Raw genomic sequence first — 16,602 nt, forward strand, 5'->3', positions numbered from 1 at the left:
GGTTGGTAACTGGTGGTACAAGCGGGAAGGGGGTGATTCTACGCGAAAGAAGAAGTCGAAAATATAGAATAAAATTTTTTTTCTTAATTTTTTTTTTTAATTTTTCCATCGAGACAACAATCTACAGTGAGATCCGTTATAACGTATCGCACGCGTACCGAGCGAAAATTCAAAGTCGATTTTCTAGAAAACAAAGCCTCAAACGAAAAATTTTTATTCTATATTTTCGACTTCTTTTTTCGCGTAGAATCACCCCCTTTCCACTTGTACCACCAGTTACCAACCACCCTGTATATATAATGTTTAAAAATATATGAAATATGTAAATTATATAAAGTAAACATTTATTTCTAGGTTTCATATACTTAATAATATCTAAAAATATATGACTTTGTTTAAACACCAATAGTCTATTCAACAGTCATACAGTCTTTATACTGAACTTGATTCCATCGCTACCTTCACCATAAAAACATCCCTTTCTGCGTTCATCAGCCGTATAATCTTCGTTTCTGAACTTGATCCTACAGCTAATGTAATAAAGTTCCATTAATCTGAATTTGTTCAGGCAAAGACAGTTTATATAATTGAAGTTCACGTAACAAGAACTCGTCAATTTTTCTCACAGCCTACTACTTTTCGTTTGCATAATAGAATCACGTTCGAATAAGATTAGATAAAAATTCGATTAACGAAAGCTCAGTTCATCGGACGTTAACTAAAATTTTCAATCAGTAGAGATCAGATAAATGCACTTCTACCGTAAAATCATCGCCTTCTTCGTTTCTACGTATCATTCATACAGTGTTTATAGTGAACTTAATCCATCGCTAACTGCGTCATACGCCATATAATAGCATTGCGTTTATCTGAACTTGTGGTAAGAAAAACAGTTTACATAATCGAGGTTCGTACAACAGAACCCCGCCAATTTCCCCCATTGCCTATTATTTTTCGTTTGCATAAGAGGAGCTCGCGTTCAGATAAGCAAATTCAATTAGCAAGAGTTCAGTTCATCGGCCATTAACTGAAATTTCCAATGAGTGGAAATCAGATAAACAGAATTCTACTGTAAAATCACCGTCTTCTTCGTTTTTACTCAGCAGCCGTACTCTGTTCATGATGGACATTATCCCATCGCTATCTTCACCATAGAACCACCCCTTTCTTCCTTTCTGTTTATCCATTGTTATATGAGCCAAGTTCACAGAGTGGTTATAATCTATCGTTTAAAACTTGTAAAATTCTAGATCCAAAACATTTGATCGATGAATATCCCACATAATTTTCTGCACATTTTGTTTCACGGAATTAATCGACATGACAAACGAGCGACTCATATAGCATTCATAGCGAACTTGATCCCATCACTACCTTCGCTATAAAACCATCTCTTTCTTCGTTTCTCTCGCGGTTTCCTTCGCTACACGCCACTGGGCGTCACGACCTAACCCCTATCTCTCTCTCTGTCTCTCTCTCTCTTTCTCTTTCTCTTTCTCTTTACCCTCATCCCTGTTTCTCTCGTTACGCACCCCCCACCCCTTCTATCGGGCCTAGCGCTCGATCCTGCGTGCATTCCCCTTGGTCTCTCGGTTTCTCTGTCGCGAGCCGTGGCAACCGGTCCGCGCAGGCTACCGCCGCCGCAGCCGTCGTTAGACGAGCGGCAACATTCATCCGGACGCCGTCGCGCCGGGGACGTTTCAGTCGGCGTTCTAGCCGCGTTCGTAACCGGCCAAATCTATCTTCCGTCGGCCGGGAATTATTCGTAATCATTCGCATTACGTTACGACGAGAATTAATACCCTGAAGCTGACTAAGGGTGCGTCGGACAATTTGTGCTGGGTGAGAGAAAGGTGACACGAAGGGGTCGTGAACTCTCGCTTCTCTGGATCTTCGACCTGCTTGTATTCTACTCACGGCTGCGTTTCAAGTGGAGAGGAAGAGATTATTGTAGCAGACGTCCAGGTGTGTATTGTCTGACCGCTTAATTTAATGTATGGTGTTCATGAGAGAACGAATGGTTGTGGCTCGGAATAAAAAAAATATTGGATTTTAGAGAATTCGTAAGGAACACTCTGGCTACTATAGTTGTTTCAAGCGGAGAGGCAGAGATTATTGTTGGAGACGCCGAGGTGTGTACTACTTGATTGCTTGGTGTGATGTATCGTGTATGAAGGAGTGAACGATTTTGCTTGCATGACTGTGGTTTGAAGTATATAATTGTCTTGAAAATTTGTAACAAATATTTTGGATGTGATAATTGTTTCAAGCAGAGAGGAAGAGATTATTGTTGGAGACATCGAGGAGTGTACTACTTGATTGCTTAGTGTGGTATATCGTATATGAAACAGTGAATGATTTTCGTTAATATGATGCATGGTATGCATAAAGCAATGAATGGTTTTGATTGGATGTTCGTGGTTTGCTAGAAATAATTGTCTTAAATAATCTGTAATAAATATTTTGCATGTAATAATCGTTTCACGCGAAGAGAAAGAGATTATTGTTGAAGACGCCGAGGTGTGTACTACTTGATTGCTTAATAAGATAGATGGTGTATAGTATAAAGGAGTAGATGGTTTTGGTTGGATGGTTATGGTTTGGGATAAATAATTGTCTGAAATAATTTGTAATAAATATTTTGGGTATAATGCTCGTTTGAAATGGAGACGAAAGGATAGTTGTTGATGGCGATTACCTGATGGCTTACTGTGATATATTGCCGCATTAAGGCTCGTTTGAAATCTCTGTACTTCTCCAAGTACAGCGTCTGTTAATGGGTTAAGACGTGAATGGTTATAGTTTGAGATAAACCGTAACCATTGGGAAAAGAGAATAAATAATTATTCCAAATAATTTGCGATAGATATTATGGTTTTGGGATCTTCATCCTGATAATGCTAATTATTGCAAATGGAGAAGAAGAGATTGTTGTTGCAGACGTTGAGATTTGTATTATAGGATAACGGTTAGTACGATGTACAAAGGATGTTTGGGTGGAATAATTATGGTTTGAAGCGGAGGATGTCGATTAATGTGCGTGTTTGTAATGGATGTGGATTTTAGAGGGCGAATCAGGGTGCCAGGGTGTGGTAGGAAATTCAGTATCTAGTTACTCGAGTATGTTTATGCTGGATAGAGAGATATACGATGACATATCGTGGTGTTTGTCCCCAGTGCGTAAGTGTGTGCACGAACGAGGGAATGACCAATGGTCACGAAAGTTCAGATCTGAAGTTGAGATGTAGCTGGATGTCGTAGAGCAGTTCTTTGAGTTCTCAGTGTGATTTCTCGATTCTTGTGCTGTTGAGAGACAAAAGTATATTGCACGTGTATTTCGAAAGTGTAGCAGCTGAAAATGATTCAGCCCGATGTTGGAAGAACATTACAGCCATCAAAGAAGAATTTCAAGGGTTAAAAAGGGTTAAAGGGTTAAAAATTTCAAAAAGTAACATTTGATCGCCGTTCCTTTCCTTAAATAATTATTTTGACCAAGTTTGAAATAGTTTTGAATAGTTTGAGTTGTGTCACGTTTTAAGTATACTTGCGATATGTTTTATTGAGATTATTTTGTTTAATTTGAAAACTTTCTAGGCTAACTATATCTAAATATATGAAATACACGCGAAATGACTTTATGAGTGTTGTTAAAGGAAAATATAAAATAAACTTTCTCGACAAAGAGTGTTTTTTTATTAAATCATAAATACGATACGGAACCCGTTATTCAGCTAGTCGCGCTTCGCTAAATCTCAATAAAGGTGCATTCACACAAAATTAAAAAAACTAAGTTCACCGTGAAAGATAAAATTCACAGTTTTAAAACAGTTACCAAAATATTTTACAAGAAAGAGATATTTGTTGGAAAAAAGAGGCTTAGAAATACAATACTAGAAGAAATTTTTCTATCTCTAACGTATAATAATATCATTTGTGATGGATATTTTAAATACCTTACATATCCATTAATTATTGTCATTTAATGTAAATAATTCATCATTATTTATTTAAATAAGTTATATGTCAAAATAAATAAATCAGCTTATTCCAGCGTGCAAACGAATATTTTTGATTCTGTTTAATGATGAACGATGCCTCTATTTTGATAAAATTAAGCATTTTTCGTACTTCATGTGGATTTTATGCAAGAGTTACTCTGCAACCTGGTGGACGTTCGTGAAATCCGTAAGAAAGAGAAAGTTTTGGAAAAGTTGACTGCGGTTCCATGGTGCAAGTTCGGAAAGGTAATTTTCTTGCCCCTCTTACGTATACGTAGGAATGATTAACGTTGTTAAAGTGATGTGAAACTCGCGTATGTTGAAGAGAAATAGTTTAAGAAACTTTTTGAGACGTGTTCTCTTGAGGTTAATAGTGAATTATGTGACAGAATGAGATTTTAGACAGTTTTATAGCCCGGATATTCTCCCGCTGCTTTATATTTCATCTTCTTAATTTATTAAATTTGTCGGATATTACTGAAACATCTGGGAAATTAGAATTGAAAACTTTTCAATTATAATAAAAAATTAATTATTAGCTTTGTTGAATTTCAACTAATTTCTTACTGTCTTACTTTAAATAATTCTTTTTTTTTCTTTTATTAAATCGTACTTTTTCATTTGCAATTCCTCGCTTAACTTTCTTTTTTCTCTTTAATTTAGTACAGAAATCGAATTTTTCTCATTATATTTTCTCATAGATTTTAACGTCTATTAATAATTATTCCTTGTTAATCTCCACTAATTCCTTTTAATTGCTGCTTCCGCGATTTATAGAACAAGGAAAAGCTCTATGTAAACTCGATTAACTGTAAAGTATCTCGCAATTATCTCCAATTCTTTTTTAAATCCCCCTCGTTTGTATCTGGTACCGAGGAAATTCGTTCACATTCATTCGAACACATAATTCCCTTTTACTCGCCACAGTATCAAACGACTGATCTTGATTTTCGTTCTCTAAATTAGCAAATATCCCGGCGAGCATCGTAACCACTTATCTAAAATGGAAACTCACAGGAAAACACGAATTTTGTTTGAAAAATACAAACGAAGCTGAAAAGTGGCATTTTATTGCTCGTAACGTAATATTGCTATATTACATTATATCATTTATGCATTTGAAAATAATATTTCATTAAGGGGGATTACTAATATTTAAAAATAAACGAAAATCCGAGGCCACATTTCCCATTTACCATAACTTTATTGTTTCTATCAAAAGGTATTAATTTTATTATTTTATTATTAATCAACCGTGAATATTTACGCGTTTATGGGAAATTTAAATATGTATAAATATGTACAATATCCAGAATATAACAAATATCCAAAGCAAAATATGCTTTATAATTTAATATATTTGTAATAATAAATATTTTCAATTATTTTATTATTACTCAACTGTGGATATTTACGCGTTTATGGGAAATTTGAATATGCATAAATACGTACAATATCCAGAATATAACAAATATCCAAAGCAAAATATGCTTTATAATTTAATATATTTGTAATAATAAATATTTTCAATTATTCGACCAGTAAAACATATCTCTGCTTAGCTTTCATTTCTGCAATCGTATTGATAAAAATATAAATTTGCATAAACACACGCAATCTGATCATTAATTTGCAATCAATGCTTCGAACATATATAGCAATATGTCTTAGTTGGATATAAGTTTTCTACGAACTCGAAGGATGAAAATCACTCGTCAAGTCTTTTCTTCGATTCTTCAAAACAAGCTGACCAGCTTTTTAGCAACTTGGTTTCTGTAAAACGCACAATAATTACAATCTTTTAGTTGCTAGAGTACCAATTGCAAATGCATATTGGCGACGACGTATATTTTGAAAGAACGTCGAAAGCAATTACCTTCTTAGCGCTACTTCACTTCCCCACGATTTTAGTCTAATTGCTGGTACCAGTGCTTGTTGAGAACGAGCAATCCAGATATACAAGGCTGCTAACGATTCGAAGTCACGTAGCAATAAAGTGTCATAAGATTGGTTTTTTTGAAAGATACGAGAGATAATTTAGGAATAGATTGCTTTAACCTTCGCTGCTGATCGAATTTCCAATACCTGTCTTATGTGCTAAGTGCTAACAAAAAATTTCCATGTGAAATCTGTTCCCATGTTTTGCGAACTTTGCATATTTGAAAGAATCCTTGGCGTGATAGCGTTTTTCCCTTATATTGCTATAAAAATACGTCTTCTCAACATTTTGTCATTTTTAACCTGCTCTAATGTTTGCCTTGAAGGCAAAATTGCTATATTACTACTTTTACTAAAAATTAAAAATTAATTAAATTAAGTAAAAAATTTTTTAATAAAAATTTCCCTTTTCCCACAATCCGGTAATTTCTAACATAGTAACACTGTATTAATTCATTTTTTATTTTGAAAAGTCATTCGAAAGCAATTGTACACAGATTGTATTTGATAGGATCACAATATTGCAATGATATAGGTAATTACGTATTAATTAATTAATACATTGATAATATACGTAATCACGCTATATATAAATTTAGTAATAGCACACATTGTATTTGCAATTTTTCGAAACAAATGAAAATAGGAAGAACAGCTACGTGAGTTTTATTTGCTGTTATATTGCTAAGTTTTATGAGAATTTTGAACTTGGCGTGAAATATGGCGCTTAACAAGAAATTCTGCATCACAGAATATGAAACGTCGATTGCGGTACGGAATTATAGCAACATATGTAGAATTGATAACTTAGTTTCTGATATCCAACAAAATTTGCCAGGAAATTCGGAATGTAGGTAATAAATTTCGCATCACGTCGATACGACTCTATAACGTAACGTCAACGTGACATGACCATAATGCAAAACGAATATTTAAACATTTTAATGGACTGCATTTTTTCTGTTCACAGACTATTACGATACGCAATGAATTAAAAACCTTCTACGAGAATATCGTGTTGTATAAAACGTTTTTATTGCAGATTTCAAAATCTATAGTACATAGGAGAACACTTATGATATCAAAGCTATATTTCTGCCTATAAAATCTTCTATTCTGTAAGACATAATGTGCCGATAAAAAAGTTTGTACGAGTATTCAAATGCTGCCACGAGCAGTTTATTATGCTGCTGCAACTTGTACGAGAAAAATTAAAAGCATCCTGTGCTTCGCGATTTTTTCAGCGAAATGGCAAGATTAAAAGAAAATAGGAATAAAGAGAGAAACGCTATTCCTAGAGACTTGGTCACGAACTGGAAAAGGGTGTAGTTTGCAGCAAAAGAACCGTAAGCAGTGCTGTATTTACCCCAGAATCTCGGAATCGAATGAATGCCCGAGTGATTTGGCCATTCTTCGTCACAAAAGACTTTTGCCTTTCCTTTTTACAACTTCAAACACGTCTCTGTCTCACCGATGGAAATTCTTCCAATTGTCTCGAAAATATCTTTAATCTTGTCGATTCTATCAACGTCCATAATTTCAAGTTATTATGAGATTCGAACGTGTATTCGTTCTCTTCCACGCCGTTTATACAAGAAACGATCGGACAAAACATATATCGCGTCGTGTTAATCAGGTCAAGTAGGTAAAAAGAAGATCGTATAAATCGATGTCCGAAAATGTTTTATTTGAGAGTTCAAAAATGTTGGAAATTCCTTGCTTCCCCAAGGACGCAGACTTTCATCGATCTTAATGATCGTCGAACTCTTTCGAATATTCCTGTGATCGTTAAGCACAACTTTCCCGAAAATCTTCGAACGGTTATAACTCTTCGATAAAGCATTTTAAACTTTTCGCAAGTTTATACGAAGCCTTTTACCTACTTGATCTCGTTAACGCGTAGTACGAGTTTCGTTCCGACGCGACAAGCTTTTTCGCGCCTGTGTAATAAATAAAAAGAAAAAACACGGCGAATTTATGTTAAAACCCGAAGAAATAGTATAAAAAGTAAAAGCTTTTATCCATACAAACAATTATTCGACTTCCGAAAAATGGCTTCTGTGAGATAACAACAACAAAATATTTCTATGAAAAGTTACGATTTGGCCATTTGGTCAGTTGCAGTATTAAACGTTCAAACGATGAAATACATACGTGAAAGAAAAAACAATTCGCATTGGAAAAGCTAATTCAAAGAGTATCGAAAATATAGGCGGAAGGTTAGAATTTTTCGTCGATGGAAATGGAAGCGACAGCGATGCATGTTGGAAAGTTATTCGGTGCTTCTCGCGGCCAGTTGAACCAGCGGTGCGACTACATTTGTCCGGCCAGTGCACGGGTCAAGCTACTCACCTCTCGCCAGCTACTCACATCTCGCTGGCTACTCACGTCTGATCAAAGGACGACCGAATTTACTTGGTGCCCGTTATCTCCGTTCGAATTCCGATACGGCGAGAAATATGATAGCTCTGCCGAAGCTTTCGAATCGACTTCCGTGAAATTTGATCGCGTTCGTCACTGCCTTAAACCGAAAGCGAGAGAAAGAATGGGAAAGTGAAGAAGGAAGCGAAGGAAATGTACCAACGTATATGGATAGACCGCGTTCCAGTCACGGTGAATAGCCTCTGTCAAAATGCTGAGAAAGTAAAATGAAACGAACGTCGATCAATTTAACGTACGACGAACCATCTTTAAGGTTTTTTATTCATTGAACAAACATATTTTTCGTGGATGAATCCGTAAATTTAAATGTTCCAGGATTTCTACAATTTACTGCATTTACTCTGTTAGCACTAGAATTATCAATCTAAATGTACTGTAAATTTTGCTAAGAGCACCTGTATATTTTTGGTAATTATAAAAATAAAAAAATCTCTGATTTATCATTTTCACGCAAATAGTACGGTTTATTAATTACCGTTGTTTAATGATCGTTATGAAATATTTATGATACGACTGGTTATTGGAAGCTAATGGAAGTGCAGAAGATACTTTTTCATAAGCTTAACTTAATACTCGAAATTTATTGTTACTTCGTATAAAATAAATTTTAAACTTATGGTTCGCAGCCATTCTGCGAGGAAATATATATTGGCCACATCTTTGCGATTTTTTCTGATAACCATAACGTTAAAATACAGAGATAAATTATATGAAAAAAAGATGCAAATTAGACGTATCGAAGCAACATTATATCATTTTTAACGTGTCCTCCGTATCGCAAGTTACCCTGCACCCTAATCTCCCTACCCTAAACGATCCTCCCACGTCTTCATTCTTCTCGTAATCGTCTTACCCTTAAAGTCATCTGTCATGCATAGCCTCATCCACCTACTCGAAATTCACAGTCAAGGACTAACATAAATCAATATTGATATTATCAATCTCTCTAATCCAAATATAAATAAACAAATAAAATCTAAGCAAGTATTCTTCTCGCCTATAAGAACGTTTCAATGATAGTAGAACAACGTCATAACGTAACAGACTCTCTATTTTGGATATATTACGTATTTTTCCATTTCCTATGAATTTCTCCTATTTCTGCATCTACGAACTTCATAGATACGTAAAAATCCGCCCCCCAGTTGTAATTAATCAGACTTACGTTCCTTCTGTTAGTGATATTCTCATCGTTATATGATACTCGAGTGTTTTGTCGTCCACGTCAGGATTAAATTCTCTGGAATTCTGTGGAACACGTAGCAATTCCAAACTTTTGACCTACGGTGTATCATTCTGAGTACCTTCTTGGTCGTCTGACAAATCGCCCCCGAGCCATTAATTTATCTCCACCGGCGTATCCAGCATCTTGAGTTACAAAAATGGCATCACGAAGAGTAATGCCAAGTATAAAAACAAGCTGCCGAAGAAGGAACGAAAATAAAAAAAAAAGGAAAAGAAGAAAGAGCGAAGAGTCGAAAGCACAGACAGCAACGAGTGGATGAAATTGAAAAACGAAGTCGGAGAGCCGAACGTCGCTCGAGGGTGTAATATGAAGAATTTCCGTTAAAAACAAGTTGTTTGTCGATGTATTTAGTCGGTGAAAATTCAGATAGCGAGTTGGGGTCTGTGAGGCCGTAGCTCGGCAAGAAAATGTCGATGCAACGTTTCTGACTAGAGAATATTTCGAAGCTTGAGTGAAAGCTGAATATGTAAACAGCTTGTCGATGCTTCTCTCAACAGTTTCCGCGAATCGTATTTGTTTCGAGCGAAAATAATTTCTCGATGGAATAGCAGGGACTATAGGTAATTTGTGTTGTCAATCCGATTTTTTTTTATTCTGATATTTTTTCTACTAAAAATCGTGTCATACAGGCAAGCCGCGAATAAACCGCCGATATTAAACATCACGACAAATGACAGCTCTGCTGTGTGCTTCGTTAAAAGTGTTCTTCGACGTTTTCCGATTGTACGGTATAAATAGATGTACACGATAAATCGCATCGAAAGAGGCAAATAACGTTTGCTTAATAGGAGCATGGAATACTAATTCTCTTGGTTAAAAGCATTTATAAAAATTCGGATATGTGATTTGAGACGGAATTTCAATAATAATAATACAACTAATTATTTGAAAATCAATGATATTAAACATGTACGATGGAAATATAAAGTAAAACATTACCGGGAAACATGTAAATTATTCTGTGAAATTTTTCTTTCATTGTGATCAAAAGTTTATTATCTGATATTTTTTAATCTATATGATCTGCTTAATGATTAATAAAATACATAATATTTGGAGTAATCCATGTAATAACTGATGAAATAAAATATGTATATATAAGCAATATAATAAATACGTAAGCTTTACGAGTAGGAAATTATATTAAACATTATATTAATTATATTAAAACATTTAAACTAGGAGGCATTCTTTATGCATACTATACATATTGTATATGTTTTGGAAAACATTTTGCAATTTCATTAACATTATAACGAGGCACGATTGTTACATATTGCGTTAACGAACTTTTTAGTTTGAAAACGGACATAGTAGTTATAGGATATTTACTGCGAACGTATATTTAGTGAAAAATTAATATACAACATGAATAGTTATATAAAACATACGATAAATGTTAAAGACGATCCCAGTGAATATCGAGTCTTATTAACATAATGAATAACCGACTGTTTAAATATTTTTCTAAACTCTGCAAAATATACAGGGTGGTTGGTAACTGGTGGTACAAGCGGAAAGGGGGTGATTCTACGCGAAAAAGGAAGTCAAAAATATAGAATAAAAATTTTTCATTTGAAGCTTTGTTTTCGAAAAAATCGACTTTGAATTTTCGGTCGGTACGCGTGCGGTACGTTATAACGGATCTCACTGTAGATCGTTGTCTCGATGGAAAAATTAAAAAAAAAATTTTTATTCTATATTTTCGACTTCTTTTTTAACGTAGAATCACCCCCTTTCCGCTTGTACCACCAGTTACCAACCACCCTACATATTTATGCTAAATATCTTATAATTTTTATACATTTTTTCCAGATTGTTTTCAAACTGTACGAATATAGCGATGAAGGTCAAGTCTCGTTATAATGTTAAGGAAATTTCAAATTATTTCATACACACAAAATACAATCATAAAATATTTCTAACAATATTTCGAAATACAGCAGCAGCTCAATACTTGCGAAAAAGCGATGAAGCGACTGTAAATCGACTCGAAGAAACATTTTCGAAGCTTCTAATGCAAAAAACGACAACTATTTTCTAATCTTCCAGCGTAATGAAGCGAACAACACACTTTCGTGAACAGTCTCTCGCATAACACCGTAACGAAGCAGCCTGCCGAATGATTAATCGGTTCTAATCGCATTTCCGGCGGATTTCCATTCCGACGACCGAGCACTCGTAGCCGATAGAACCGATACGACTGAAATTTCGAGGTAGCAACCCTATTTATTCACTAGGAGAGCGGCAAAGGTAGACAGAATACAAGGACGTTTCATTAATCTCGTGTAACCTGATTTTTCTTCGTTTAACAGGAAAACATTCCGCTGACATGCTACTTTCTTTCTTTTTTTTTATTCAGATTAGAGAAACAGGATGTAGAAAGAGATACAAACAAATTTTTTCATATAAATAAAAATGTAAAGTCAGCCGTAATATACCGATATGCGATGCCAGGGTCCTTTTGCAATAATTTATTAACTAATAACATTGGTAACATGACAAGTGACAAATTCTGTGTTACGCGTACACGTATATTGCATACGTTAATTATAAACCAGCTGAAGGTTATAAATAGACGGCGGATATTTATGCAAATATGCATATTTTTCATATTGCATACGTTTCGCGTATTTCATTTAAAAGGCATACGACTGAATATATTTTCAATTCCCTACATATTTTACGTAGATACTTTACTTTTGCCATTTCCTTGCAACACCTTGTTGTTGCAACTTGTTGTAACCTGCATGATCAATAGGCTGCGCATTTTTATGCATTTGCGAGAAACGTAAAGCTGCAAGAGTACACAGAATGCAGAAAATATGGAAAAATATGTATATGCGCATGCGTTTCGTGTAAACAAAGTCGTGCAACAATTGATTTGCAACAGAGTACAATAACTTGCGTTGAAATACAGGAAACGATAGAAAATACAATTTAAAATATGGAACATTTTATACGGTAAACAAGTGGGCAAAGGGTAACGTGTTAAGGAAAATAGGAAAAGTATTTTTTTTTTTTTTAAATTGACACTTCACTTATCACTCTGTATTATGTTACAGGAAATACGTTTTCCTATTACTGGGAAAAAATCACTTTCGTTGCTCGATATCGGGTCGTTTCTGTATCGGATTGTGATGAGATACTTTCTATCTTTTCTTCTAATAATTCTTCGTAACAAGCTGTACAACTTCTCAATTCCCTTTGAAATCGTGTAGAACGTTCGAGATTGATACCATTTACAGCGAAACGATAAAACGTGTTAAAACATATCGCATAACTGTAACCAAAACGCGTTAAGTTAACCGTGTTAAAAGTTAATAATATGTGTTGAAAAAAACCGAGTAAGGGAAAACTGTGGGAAAATGAGTCGTCTGAAGGAAAAAGTACCGTGTAAAAAGAGTCCCAGGTGTAAAATACAAAATGTATAGCAAAGTGTAATACTCGTTATAATATCTAGTACGTAAAACAATCTTTTTTTCTGCGTTTCATTTTTCAAATTATCTCAACAAAAATAGAAACTCGCACAAATATCCGCGATCTAACTATCAGTTTATGTCTCATAGTAGGCTTATCCGATGTAATTTGAATTAAAAACTTCTTCCAGCTTACAAATTAATTTATCGTCACCTAAGCGATACCATTTCACGGTAGAAAATCTCAATCGTTATACAGTTGTACTGAGAATTATGGAAAGTAAAATAAAATAGCTGACACATTGCAAATGTACACTCGATGCTTGTGTAATATTTGTATACGTGTTACGCACTCTTAACATATCATTTGCATATTGCTTGCATATTTGAATATATTTCAGCTGTACACAAATCCGCAGTGTAATAATCAACTTCCTAAACGACGATATTGCGTCACGACCGAATGTTTCAGATTCACAAATGCCGGTTCTTTAAAAATAAATTTTACGCAATAGAATATTATTATCCCACTAATAGTATCAGCGTTAATAGATCGTAAGATCGTCTCGATTCTTTTCGCCTGCGTTTTTCCAGCTAAATTAGGTTGCGTTAAAAAAAAGAAAACAGCAACGTTCCAAGTGTCGATATGTCTTTTTTACGTACACAAGTGCGTACGCAACAGCCACGGTTTTCTCTACGCCATAAAAGCAGGTGTTAATGCCCGGAGAATGCAAGGAGGGAAAAATAGACGCTCGGTTTAAAGTAGAAAGGTCTTTCGATGGCAGACACGGGCTCCCAATTTCCATTGATCGCGCAACGAATCTATACATTTCGTTTAAGCTTAATTGCTCTCAAAATGCCCTCGTTGCGAGGACCTCTGAAATCTGGTTCAATGGTTTTTGGCTCGACGTGCCGCTGGGGAATAAAACTTTCGTCGAAAACGCGAAGAAAACGTGGGGAAGGCCAAAGGGCGTGGTCCACGGGGTAGGTGCGCGGTGATTTTTCTTTTGGGGAAACAAGCGTCGGATAATCCTAGGCTGACTACTCGTGCGTGGCCAGGTCGATTGATTCGTTAGCTAATGCGGCCCGAGGATGAATCGCGGACGCATTTAACCGTGTATTCGAGTGGATTGCGCTGTCGGCTGGTGCTGATGGTATGCATATCGAAAACAAACCGGGTGTCGCGAAAAATATATCAAAATATCTCGGAAACGACGCATTGTTTAGAGAAACGTTAAATTTGTTAATATTTCTGAGATAATCTAAAGTAACAGAGAAGCGAAAGTTTTACGATTTCAAAGAGGCGTTGATCTTGTTTGCTTTGAATCTCTTGAATGTTTTCGAGATTATCTCAAGGCTAGTTTTCTTCTTTTCTTTTTTTCAGACGGAAAGTTATATCGCTTTTTGTAGCATCATATTCTTCCTCTCTCTCTCTCTCTTTCTGAGAAAAAGGAGAAACTATTGTATTTAAGAGATCTCATCTTAAAATGTTGTTCGGTAGAAGAAAAAGAATTTCCATGTAGTCTAACTTCGTGTAATTTAATATTTTAATAATTGCAATTTGATGAATCTCTCTGAGGAGTTCATAATGAAAAATTGTTGGAAAAACGCTACCCATCGAGTGGCTTTTAATCATGAAAAATACAGAGATGTCTGATAGAGATAGTGTGTCCGTCAATATTTGTCGAGTCTCCATGGCAGATGTGTTCAATTTAACACGAAGCTTCGACAAACGCGGTGATTGCACACCCTGTGTCGAGGAATTAGCGATACGTATCAATATTATTCAAGGATTTGAAACGAAAATTTAGAACTGTCAGTAGCTCTAAATTTTCCTAACGACTGAATAAATCTTTAAACGCTCGTCATTCACCAGAACCTTTACAGTTGCAGCACTCTCTCTCTCTCTCTCTCTCTCTCTCTCTCTCTTCTATAGTGTCGCTTTTAATCATCTTTAAAGGATCTCCTTATCAGTTTACCCCTTGTTCCTTCGAACCGGACAGGTAAATTTCATTAGCGTTAGAATTACCGATGACTGCAGTAAAGTAAAACTTGTGAAATAATTAGACCAGCCAGTGATTGAGAAGGCTCTTCCTTTGAAAAAAATACGTCTACAGCGATTCGCGAAAGTATTCACTCTTCTTAGAAACATTTTGAAATTTCTTCTAAACGAGACACAGATATTGTCATTATATTGGCAAAACTGTAAACAGATCTTACAATGCATATACAAAATAATTGTTGAAAGCATAAATCTTCCGAGGTATATCAAAGTATCTAAACAGTCAATTATTCGCTTTGATTGATAAATCAGAATATTTAACGAAGCCATTATTTAGCACTAATTTTAATATTTTATTTTTAATATTAATTCATAGTGTATACAATTAATTTATTTAATTTATCTAATACGCTTAATCTTTCGTCCAGCGTATGTTTGCAATAAGCGTCTTGTAACTTCTCCTGTACGTTTTCGGATTGATTGCAAATTTTATTATTACAATCACGACAGTCGTGTCTCATTACAATGCAAACGAAGTTTCAGAAAACTTCGCGTAATGCACATAATACGTTCGGAAAGAGTTCCTGCTGCAAGTGTTCGAATACTTTCGTCAGCCGGTACATCCTGTATCGTGAGTAGATTGATTATTGGGAATTTTATTTGAAAGAGCTCCATTTTCACAGCAACCTAACATTTTTCTCATAATCATAAATCAATCGTATTTTCAGTATTTTTATAGTAACACTCTACGTTATCGTCTTTCCAACATATTAAAAACAGATTTTGATATTAGATAACGGTTCTGCGGATAAAAATTCGCAACACGTTGGAATTTTTCCCCGCTGGCGCAATCCTCTTGCCTGTAGTTAACAAATTCTCACGTCGTTGCGCATATCTCCGTCGTCGGAGTCGTCGTCGAGGAAAAGGTAAATACTTGATGAAATTCGTGGCACGGCGCGTTTACAGATCGTTTAGATGAAGCAGCTCGAATCGAAATAACTCTCGATCAAGTAAACCGGCTACGTTATTTAAACCCTGTCGACGAAACTAACGACGTGTCTGTTTCACGACCAAATAACCGACATTAATCGAAAGTACAAAATAAGCCTCTACAAGAAGACCATTTGCAAACCATTTATTTTTTTGTTAAAGTATTACGTTCGTTCTATAGCGTTTTATTTTTATTAGAAAACAAGATATCTGCTAAATTAGCTACAGATCAAAATAAATAGGAACGTTATCGTTTTACAACGTACAGTGATTCAGTAAAGTATTTGAACATTTATTAAAAACAATTTTCATGAACATATTTATATGTCGGGTTTGTCGGGTTGGCGCTAGTTTTAGGGGCGTGTTACGTATCTTCATTAGGACAAGCCGTCGTAGTTGTTCAATGAGGTTTATATTTACGATTATGTGTACAAGTGTTGATTTAACAGGGTTTAATGATTTAACTTGTTTATTAGACACTCTTAAGTAAAGACAATGTTCTTAGGTTCGAACGAATCCATCAGTCAACGGGATAACTCTTTGTACAATTGAATATGTTTTGAAACT

At 35.2% G+C, this 16,602-nt stretch overlaps 1 protein-coding gene across 2 annotated transcripts in view; it reads left to right on the forward strand.

Moving 5' to 3' along the window:
* The first annotated feature begins 1,652 nt into the window (after nucleotides 1-1,652).
* Nucleotides 1,653-16,602, forward strand: part of LOC126865884 (uncharacterized) — a 45,692-nt gene continuing 30,742 nt past the window's right edge. Inside the window, exons 1-2 of one of the 2 annotated variants that reach the window (XM_050618811.1) lie at nucleotides 1,653-1,965; nucleotides 2,057-2,132. The gene's annotated coding sequence lies outside the window, so the exon portion shown is untranslated. The remainder of the gene's footprint in view (nucleotides 1,966-2,056; nucleotides 2,133-16,602) is intronic. The other variant, XM_050618810.1, reaches the window with a different exon arrangement.

Source organism: Bombus huntii, chromosome 5 (genome assembly GCF_024542735.1).
Source record: "Bombus huntii isolate Logan2020A chromosome 5, iyBomHunt1.1, whole genome shotgun sequence".
In the NCBI taxonomy this organism is placed as follows: domain Eukaryota; kingdom Metazoa; phylum Arthropoda; class Insecta; order Hymenoptera; family Apidae; genus Bombus; species Bombus huntii.